Consider the following 8,209-nt stretch of genomic DNA (forward strand, 5'->3'; position numbering starts at 1 on the left):
CATACTACAGGGACACAGCCACATCAATGTTTATAGCAGCACAATTCACAATAGCTAAACAGTGGAGCCAACCTAGATGCCCTTCAGTGGATGAATGGATAAAAAAAATGTGGCATTTATACACAATGGAATTTTACTCAGCAATAAAAGAGAATAAAATCATGGCATTTGCAGGTAAATGGGTGGCATTGGAGAAGATAATGTTAAGTGAAGTTAGCCAATCCCTAAAAAACAAATGCCAAATGTTTTCTCTGATTTAAGGAGGCTGATTCATAGTGGAGTAGGAAGGGGGAGCATGGGAGGAATAGACGAATTCTAGATAGGGATGAGGGGTGGGAGGGAAAGGGAGGAGGCAGGGGATTAGCAAGGATGGTGGAATGTGATAGACATCATTATCCAAAGTACATGTATGAAGACACGAATTGGGTGTCAACATATTTTATATATAACCAGAGATATGAAAAATTGTTGTATATATGTATAATAGAAGTGTATTGTATTCCGCTGTCATGTATTTAAAAAAATAAAACCAATTAAAAGAGAAAAAATAAGAATTAAGGAGGCCAGTTTTCAGGTTGTCACAGACAAAATTATGAAACTACCTGAATAGTTCCAACAACACATGTGAAAAATTCAATTGTGGTGAGAGCAAGACACTCAGTCCCCTCCCCTTGTAGCTGCTGTCCAGATTTTTCTCTAAGGCTCCATGTAGACTTGTTAATAAATTCCCTAATTGAAAAAGACACGTTGCCCTCTCCATCTCTGTGACCAAAATGAACAGTCTCAAAAATTTCACTTGAAATGCAATTCGCCACAAAATTGAGTAATGATTGCTGCAGATTCTGACTGCTTGGTGCCATTATTTCATCAAATTTAACTTAAAAATTGATCAAATAATAAAGCCACTAGGAAAAGAGTATTATGTTGTATTAAAGAGGCAGCAAGGCATTGATGGTTGATGGAATAAGAACTTTTAACAGTAGTAATAATTAACAAAAAGACATTAACAACTTGTATTTATTGTGCCAGGATTTGTTCTAAGGATTTTGTAATTAATCCTCAAAACAACAAATGGGGACACAGATGCTCAAAGAGGTGAAGTAACCTGCCCAAAATTGTGCAAATTGTCAATAGCAGGATTGGAATCTTGGCAGCCAACCTGAGAGTCCAAGCAACTGACCCATTTCTGGAGCCTGAAACTTGTATCAGATTGCTGATATTCACATACTGGGGATCCCTTTATTAGCTAGGTGGCTCCAGACCAAATTTTCTGAGCTTCAGTTTGTTTATCCATGAGATGAGCATGACTATTGTTTCTCCTTTATAGCATAATGAGTTAATCCATGCATAGTTCTTGGCAACACACCAACTCATTTTTAAAATATTATTATAGGGCTGGGGATGTGGCTCAAGTGGTAGCGTGCTCGCCTGGTATGCGTGCGTCCCGGGTTCGATCCTCAGCACCACATACAAACAAAGATGTTGTGTCTGCCAATAACTAAAAAATAAATATTAAAACAATTCTCTCTCTCTCTCTCTCTCTCACGCTCTCTAAAAAAAAAAAAAAAAAAAAAAATTAAAAAATATATTATTATAATTATCAATACTATCACTTAAAATATATATAAATATTTAAAATATTTAAATATATATAAATTTAAAATATTTATGTATAAATATTTTTATTCTGGCTCCTCAATTGATCAATGATGTGATTTCAAGTTAGATATTTAAGCATTCTGATCCTCAACCAATTTCTTCTCTTGTAAAACAGTCATTAAAACACTAATTTTGCAGAGTTCACATGAAAACCCAGAGTAGATGCTTTCAGGTACCCATCACAGAACCAGTTTATTAGTTGGTTCTTCATTACTATTAAAAAAAATATACCTGAGGTAGACTACTTATGAGGGAAAAAAAGTATTTTGTCTAGCTCACAGTTTGAGGCTCAAAATTCAACACTGGGCAGCCACGTTTGTTGGGCTTCTGATAAGGTTGGCAGAGGGCATCTGTTATGGCAGGAGCGCATATAGGAGCAAACCATCCTATTTTCAGTCAGGAGGCAGAGAGAAGAGGGCAGGCCAGGCTTGTTTGGTTTTCTAACAACACCCTCTTGAGAATTACCAAGGGTTTGCACAAGAATCGCCTCACTTCCCCAGTGATCCAAGGACGTCCCACTATGCTCCACCTCTTAAAGGTTACATCAATGCCCATTACTCCTGCCCTGGGGGCAAAGCCTCCAATCACATGGACCCTTGGGGTCACCCAAACCATATCCAAGCCATAGCAACTGAGGAGTGTGTTGAGGAAACACAAGCTCTCTCCAGCCATGGTCTGACCACTTCCAGCTGTGAGAATTCCACAGCACCCCAAAATTTCTACTCAACTAGAGCTCAGGCACTGTCTGGGAAGACTTTGAAAGAACAAATGGGGTCCTCACTTCTCATGGAGTTTCAAATCTCCTGGGGAATATCATCAGAAAATTACAGCAGTTACAGGTATATCAAGTAGGCCTGGAAAGCTCCTATCTTCCTATTGGGCCCAAAGAACAAACAAACAAAACAACAACAACAACAACAACAACAAAAAAAACCTCAGAGAATTAGTAAGAATTTGCAAGTCAAGAGAAGAAATTTAAATATTCTAAGCAGAAGGAATAACATTAAGAAAAAGCTCTGTGGCACACGAAGTAGAGTTTTATGACAAAACAGTTTTTAGCGTGACCAGAAAATCTCAAGAAACTACGAGATTCTCTGGTCACGCTAAACTACTGAAGAATAGGCCTAAAACATAGTCACTGAAGGTGTCTTCTATGAGGTGGGGTAGGCTAACCCCTTCAGATGATCATTTTAGCAAAATTACTCTGGGTATACTTTCTTGGGACCTATTCTGTCTTACAATGTTTTCTCCTCATTCTAAATAACCACAGTTCTGATCATTTGCTATCCTCAGCCGGAAGTCAAATACAGTCTATCATTTTAATTATAAACAATCTTTGTTTAGTTCTAGTGGTTTACTTCTTTATGTCTTTCATAGCACTCTACACTCAATAAGTGCTCAATAATTGCTGGCTGTCTCTTTACTCCTAAAGCCAGGGCTCTATCTTATTTTCGGTCATTTTGTATCCCCCATATTGTCTGGGAGAATTCTACCTAATTGATTAATAAATAGTTTTATTATTGGGGAAAAAAAACTGAGAAATTATTCTTCTTGTCTTCTTCAATTAAAGCTGCTCTCAGGGCACATTGTTTCTCATAGTTGTGAATATATCATCTAACAGGGAAACATAAGCAAACAGAGGACACATTGTTAACACACAAAGTATCTTCTCTGCCAACTAAGATGACCTTATTCAACTATCTGTCATTGCTGTGATTGAGGACTATCCTAAAAATATGGAGTCTTTTTAAAAATGTGGTCAGGAAGTCAAGAAAAGAAGGGAGGGAAATTGGAGGCAGGTGGGCAGCCTTCTAAGCAAGAATAAAGAGTGTGACATGTCAGAGTCTGTCGGTGAGCGCCTGAACCACACATCTGGATGGAAGCAGCATGCTCTGTGCTGAGCACGCTCCTCTGACAGCTCAATGAGCAAAATGGCCAATTTCATCACCGATTAGAGAAACATTTCCCAGGAAGGCAGGTGAAAGGCTGATCGTTTACCAATGAAGGGGTTAATTAAAACATTCCATGGAGATGGGAACAGCAGTTGACATTTGGTTGCTTGCTTAAAACCATATAAAAACAATGTCAAAGGAAGGAATTTCATCCTTTTCAAGAGTCATGAATTGCCCAATTCTGGTGCCCCTGTGACATTTCCTAAAGCAGTTCAATGGAGTAAACATAAAATGATGCTTTTGTAACTCGGCTCTTCAATGAGGTATAAAATTCCTATTTTCCCCCAAATAGTTCTCTGATTTAATAGGTAACTTGAATTTCTTTTCGATGACTCATAACAGTGCTAATAGTAAGTCACTCTGAACAGAGCTGCAAAGGTGGGAGCTTTGGCTGCGGAGGACTGAAAACAAGACAGTTTAGCTGCAGATAGTGTAAAAGAGTCAGATAAGAAACTCAGTCCAAGTTCTGTGTTCAGAAGTTTGCAAGTGGGTCGGTTGGGCACCTTGGTACCCAGAAGTAACCTCTGGAAGAGGAAAAGAGCCCTATGGGTTTAATGTAATGAGAAGACTAGATTCAGTTTTCAATAACTTCGTAAATGAGAGAAAGAGGAAGCTTTGGCTGGTGCAGGTAAGAATGTAGTGAACCTTTGAGTATATGCCTTCCACTCAGGCAGTATGCCTTATAATGGAGGTGGGGATTAAAGGATAGAAACATAAGGAAAATGGTACTCATAAGAATTATCAAAGTCAGAGCAGCAGTCACCTACTGGCCATAGGCTATGTGCCAGGCTCTTTGCTCCTAATATCTTTGTGAGGACCTTCAAATTAAGTGACACCACCTTCACTGACAGAGCCAAGAATCCATCAATTCCTCAGTCTAACCTATTTCTTTCTAAAAATATATGCTCTAAAACTTGCAAGAGAATTTCAGAGGTCTGGCAGGGACCTGAATAGCTTCATGCAAACCAAGAAGACTTCAGTAACATCCTTGGAGTATTGACGAGTGGTTGATAGCTGGATAGACTTCCCATTTGCATTTAAACCTGAACCACAAATGCAGCTTCCGTCACTCATGTGGCAACAAATGGGACACCATTCCTTTCTTCCTGCCTTATCCACAAATCAAAGTAGAAATAAGGTAAAAAATTATACACTCCTAGTGGGGATTTGGTTAGAACATAAAGCTTTGAATTTGGGATATCACTAACTTCTGAACAAGCAAAGGTCAGCAAATACACTCTGGTCTGAAATTGTTCTACTCTCAACCACACCATTTCTTGGCAAATCTTACTTAGCTTTTGATGCCAATCTTCCTGCCATTTCCTCCTATATGTACTTTAATCTTTGTTTCCCCTTCTTGTATATCTGTTCTATCCAGTCTATAGGCACCAGCCACATGCAGCTATTGAGCACTTGAAATATGGCCAGTCTGCATAAGGATGCTCCATAACTGTAAAACTACATTGGATTTTGAAGACTTAAAGTGAAAAGAATGTAAAAAAAAATATATCAGCAATTTTTATATTGATTACAGTTTAAAATAAAATGTTTTAATATACTGACTTAAATTAAAACAGTATTTAATTTATTTCACCTTCTTCTTTTTATTATTTTTTTATGACCACCAGGAGATTTTAAATTACATATGTGGCTCACATTTCTGGATCAAATTATATTTCTGTTGGATAATGCTGGTCCACAGGCCTTCATCCTTCTACCTGAAAATCTGTTAGAAATGCAAATGTCAGGCCCTGTCTCTGACCTACAGAATCAAATCTGCATTTTAACAAGAGCCCCTGGTGATTCGTTATTAGTTTCACATTTGGGGGGTATAGTCTGCTAGTTTTGACACTTTTAGCATCTGTAGTTGTAGGGCATCTATTTCGTGTGTACATGTTACATTTTAATAAGACCCACTTATGAGTAAAAACCACAATTTATGTACCTTATGTAATTCCATAGTACCTAGCATAGAAGTGGATGCCAAAAAGACACTAAACAAATTACTTGACAATTTAAAGATTATTATCTATGAAGTCAGATGATTTCACCATTTTTCTTTTTTTTGTTTATTTATTTATTTATTTTTTAAAAATTTTTTATTGTTGGTTGTTCAAAAAAATATGGAACGCTTCACGAATTTGCGTGTCATCCTTGCGCAGGGGCCATGCTAATCTTCCAATTTTAGTATCGTTCCAATTTTAGTATATGTGCTGCCGAAGCGAGCACTACCATTTTTCTTTACATGCATGTAATTTACATCTGTGTTCACATATATTCAAATAAAAATAAATGGAAAATAGTGTGGTTTATTTTTTATGTTAAGCTCATTGATGTAGCTCTCCTAAAATTAACTTTGGATTATGGAAAGAATTTACTAAAATCTTTTATGGTCACAACCAACTTCCCTGTATGAGAAGCCATATGGTTATATTAACAAACAAAATTATTACATTCTTCCTCCCTTAGAGCTTCCTTCTGAAATTTTATCTGTTCCCGTCCTATTAACAGGAAAATCATTATACATGTGCTTTAAAAATCTACAGTAATTGTAAATATAACAGTTGCTCTGGAACTTAGTATAGGTGATAAGAAAACAAAGTGATGTCAGTGATTTTTTAAAAAAATGAAAGAGGTGAAAAAATGGAAGAGGTGAAGCTATAGACTTGAATATATTCAGAGCAATGTTTTTATCTGTTATTGGGCTATAAAGAACTGCCCTAACCTCAATGACCATCAATAGAGGTAGAAGAAATTCTCTTTGAAAGGATACAATTATGCTTCTACAGTATCCCCAGTGATGAAGGATGCTCATAATTATTACTCCCAGACCTTGAGCTACAATTAATTGTCAAGTCAAGATTCTGTTATGGAAGCTGAGCTTAAGGAAAGACATTCACCTATCATTTGCTTGAAATGATGAGTGAGAAGTGACCCATGTATTAGAATACTCTTGTTCTCTCAACATTTTTTTTTATTTGAAGTTTTCTATGAAAAGGTCCCCCAAGTTGGACCTCAGACGCTATCAGAGGTTAGGTGTCCAAAATTTTATTATTAGAGTTTTCATGTTAAATCCGTTCTGAAATGAGACCTTCTAGTGACCTCAAAGGTAGTTTTGATGTATAGCTATTAGGGTTGTTAGATTTCAGAACAGCTAACCCTCCCTCGAGCCTGTAATGTGTCACTTTAATTCTACATTCATTATTTTAATCTCTCTATGGTGTCAGGATAATGAACTGAAGACACCCCAAATCCTTTGTTGCATGGAGACTCAAATAGTTTGGAAGTTTTTTAACTACCTCACAATTTCTACTGCCACCACTCTGTATCATGTCTTGCTCAGTTTAAGAAGGAAACTTTTCCTAAGGATCACAAAACCAAGGAGACCCCTTCCAAATAGAGTACCTCCTCTTTTCCTTTATCCAGGACAAGAGAGAGAAAGCAAAGGGTGAGGTGACAATTTGGTAATTGTCTTTATAGGGCCCCTATATTATTTTCTACTGGCATCAAAGTATTTTGCTACAAACATTTCCAAAAGAAGTTTTTTCAATTCTTGGTGCCAAGAGGACCATTTATATGTGTATATTTGTTCTTAACAGAGTAAGAGGAGCAAAAGAAAAGAGAAAAAGAAAAGAAAAAGAAAAATATAGAATAATTTCCTCTAACACATAGGTAAAAGGCAAAGACTCTCATTCTTAACTACCTACCTGTGCCCTAATCACAATGGAACCAGTCAAAGTACCCTGAAAGAAGAGGAAATACAACTACCTCTACTCGCGATGAGTAAATGCAGAATTTTAGAGAAGGTGTCACCTGCCCTAGAGCTCCATCCAAAGGAGCAAAATGCAGAATCTCCAGCGCCGTCCCACATCTAAGGCAAGTCCGACCTTGCAACTCACTCCAATTTTATTTTTACATGCTCCACTTTGGACTTCTTGACAAAATAAAGAATGAACAGAGGAATAAAGTGCTGGGAGGGAGTTATCCCTGCATGGACTTTGGAAGGTGGGGATAGTATATTTCAGCTAGAGAGAAATGAACTGGGGGGTAGGATGAAAGAAATCATGCACAAGACACTTAGAGGCCTGGACTGCAGGGCACGGGAAGGGCAAGGGGGTCGCCTACTCTTTTCCAGCATTGTACTTTCTTCAAAGTTCTTAGCACAGTGGAGCCAAAAAATTTGGAGCACATTATGTAGCTTGTAAATACCAATTGCCATTTTGGTAGTAAGGGAGGCAGGCTAAGAGTTGTAGGCCAACATTATCTGTTTTAATGTTGACTGTAATTCTGGTATTTGGTAATTATTGCTTTCTTTCCCCCTTTAACTGGTTTGTTTGTAGGAGCACTGTGTATAATTTATTGCCCGTGGCCTGTCAATTGAAAGAAAGCTAAAACTTTAAATACTGGCTAACAAAATGAAAGCCACTTTATTACACAGAGGAAATTAACAAAAATAAACAAATACCCACAATTTGAAAGGCTAGTTTTTCCTTTTGTTTTGTTCATTTGGAAACTACTTTCAACAGCTCAGGAAACTCTTCTAGGTTTATAAGACCATTACTCCTTCACAATTTCTATTTCTGACATTGGTAATGATA

At 37.3% G+C, this 8,209-nt stretch overlaps 1 non-coding gene across 1 annotated transcript; it reads right to left on the reverse strand.

The window, feature by feature from the left end:
* Nucleotides 1-5,728: 5,728 nt before the first annotated feature.
* LOC125620148 lies at nt 5,729-5,840 on the reverse strand. Its single transcript, XR_007351731.1, has one exon. It is a non-coding gene; the product is annotated as a U6 spliceosomal RNA (small nuclear RNA).
* Nucleotides 5,841-8,209: the final 2,369 nt, after the last annotated feature.

This window comes from Marmota marmota, unplaced genomic scaffold (assembly GCF_001458135.2).
Source record: "Marmota marmota marmota unplaced genomic scaffold, marMar, whole genome shotgun sequence".
NCBI lineage: Eukaryota > Metazoa > Chordata > Mammalia > Rodentia > Sciuridae > Marmota > Marmota marmota.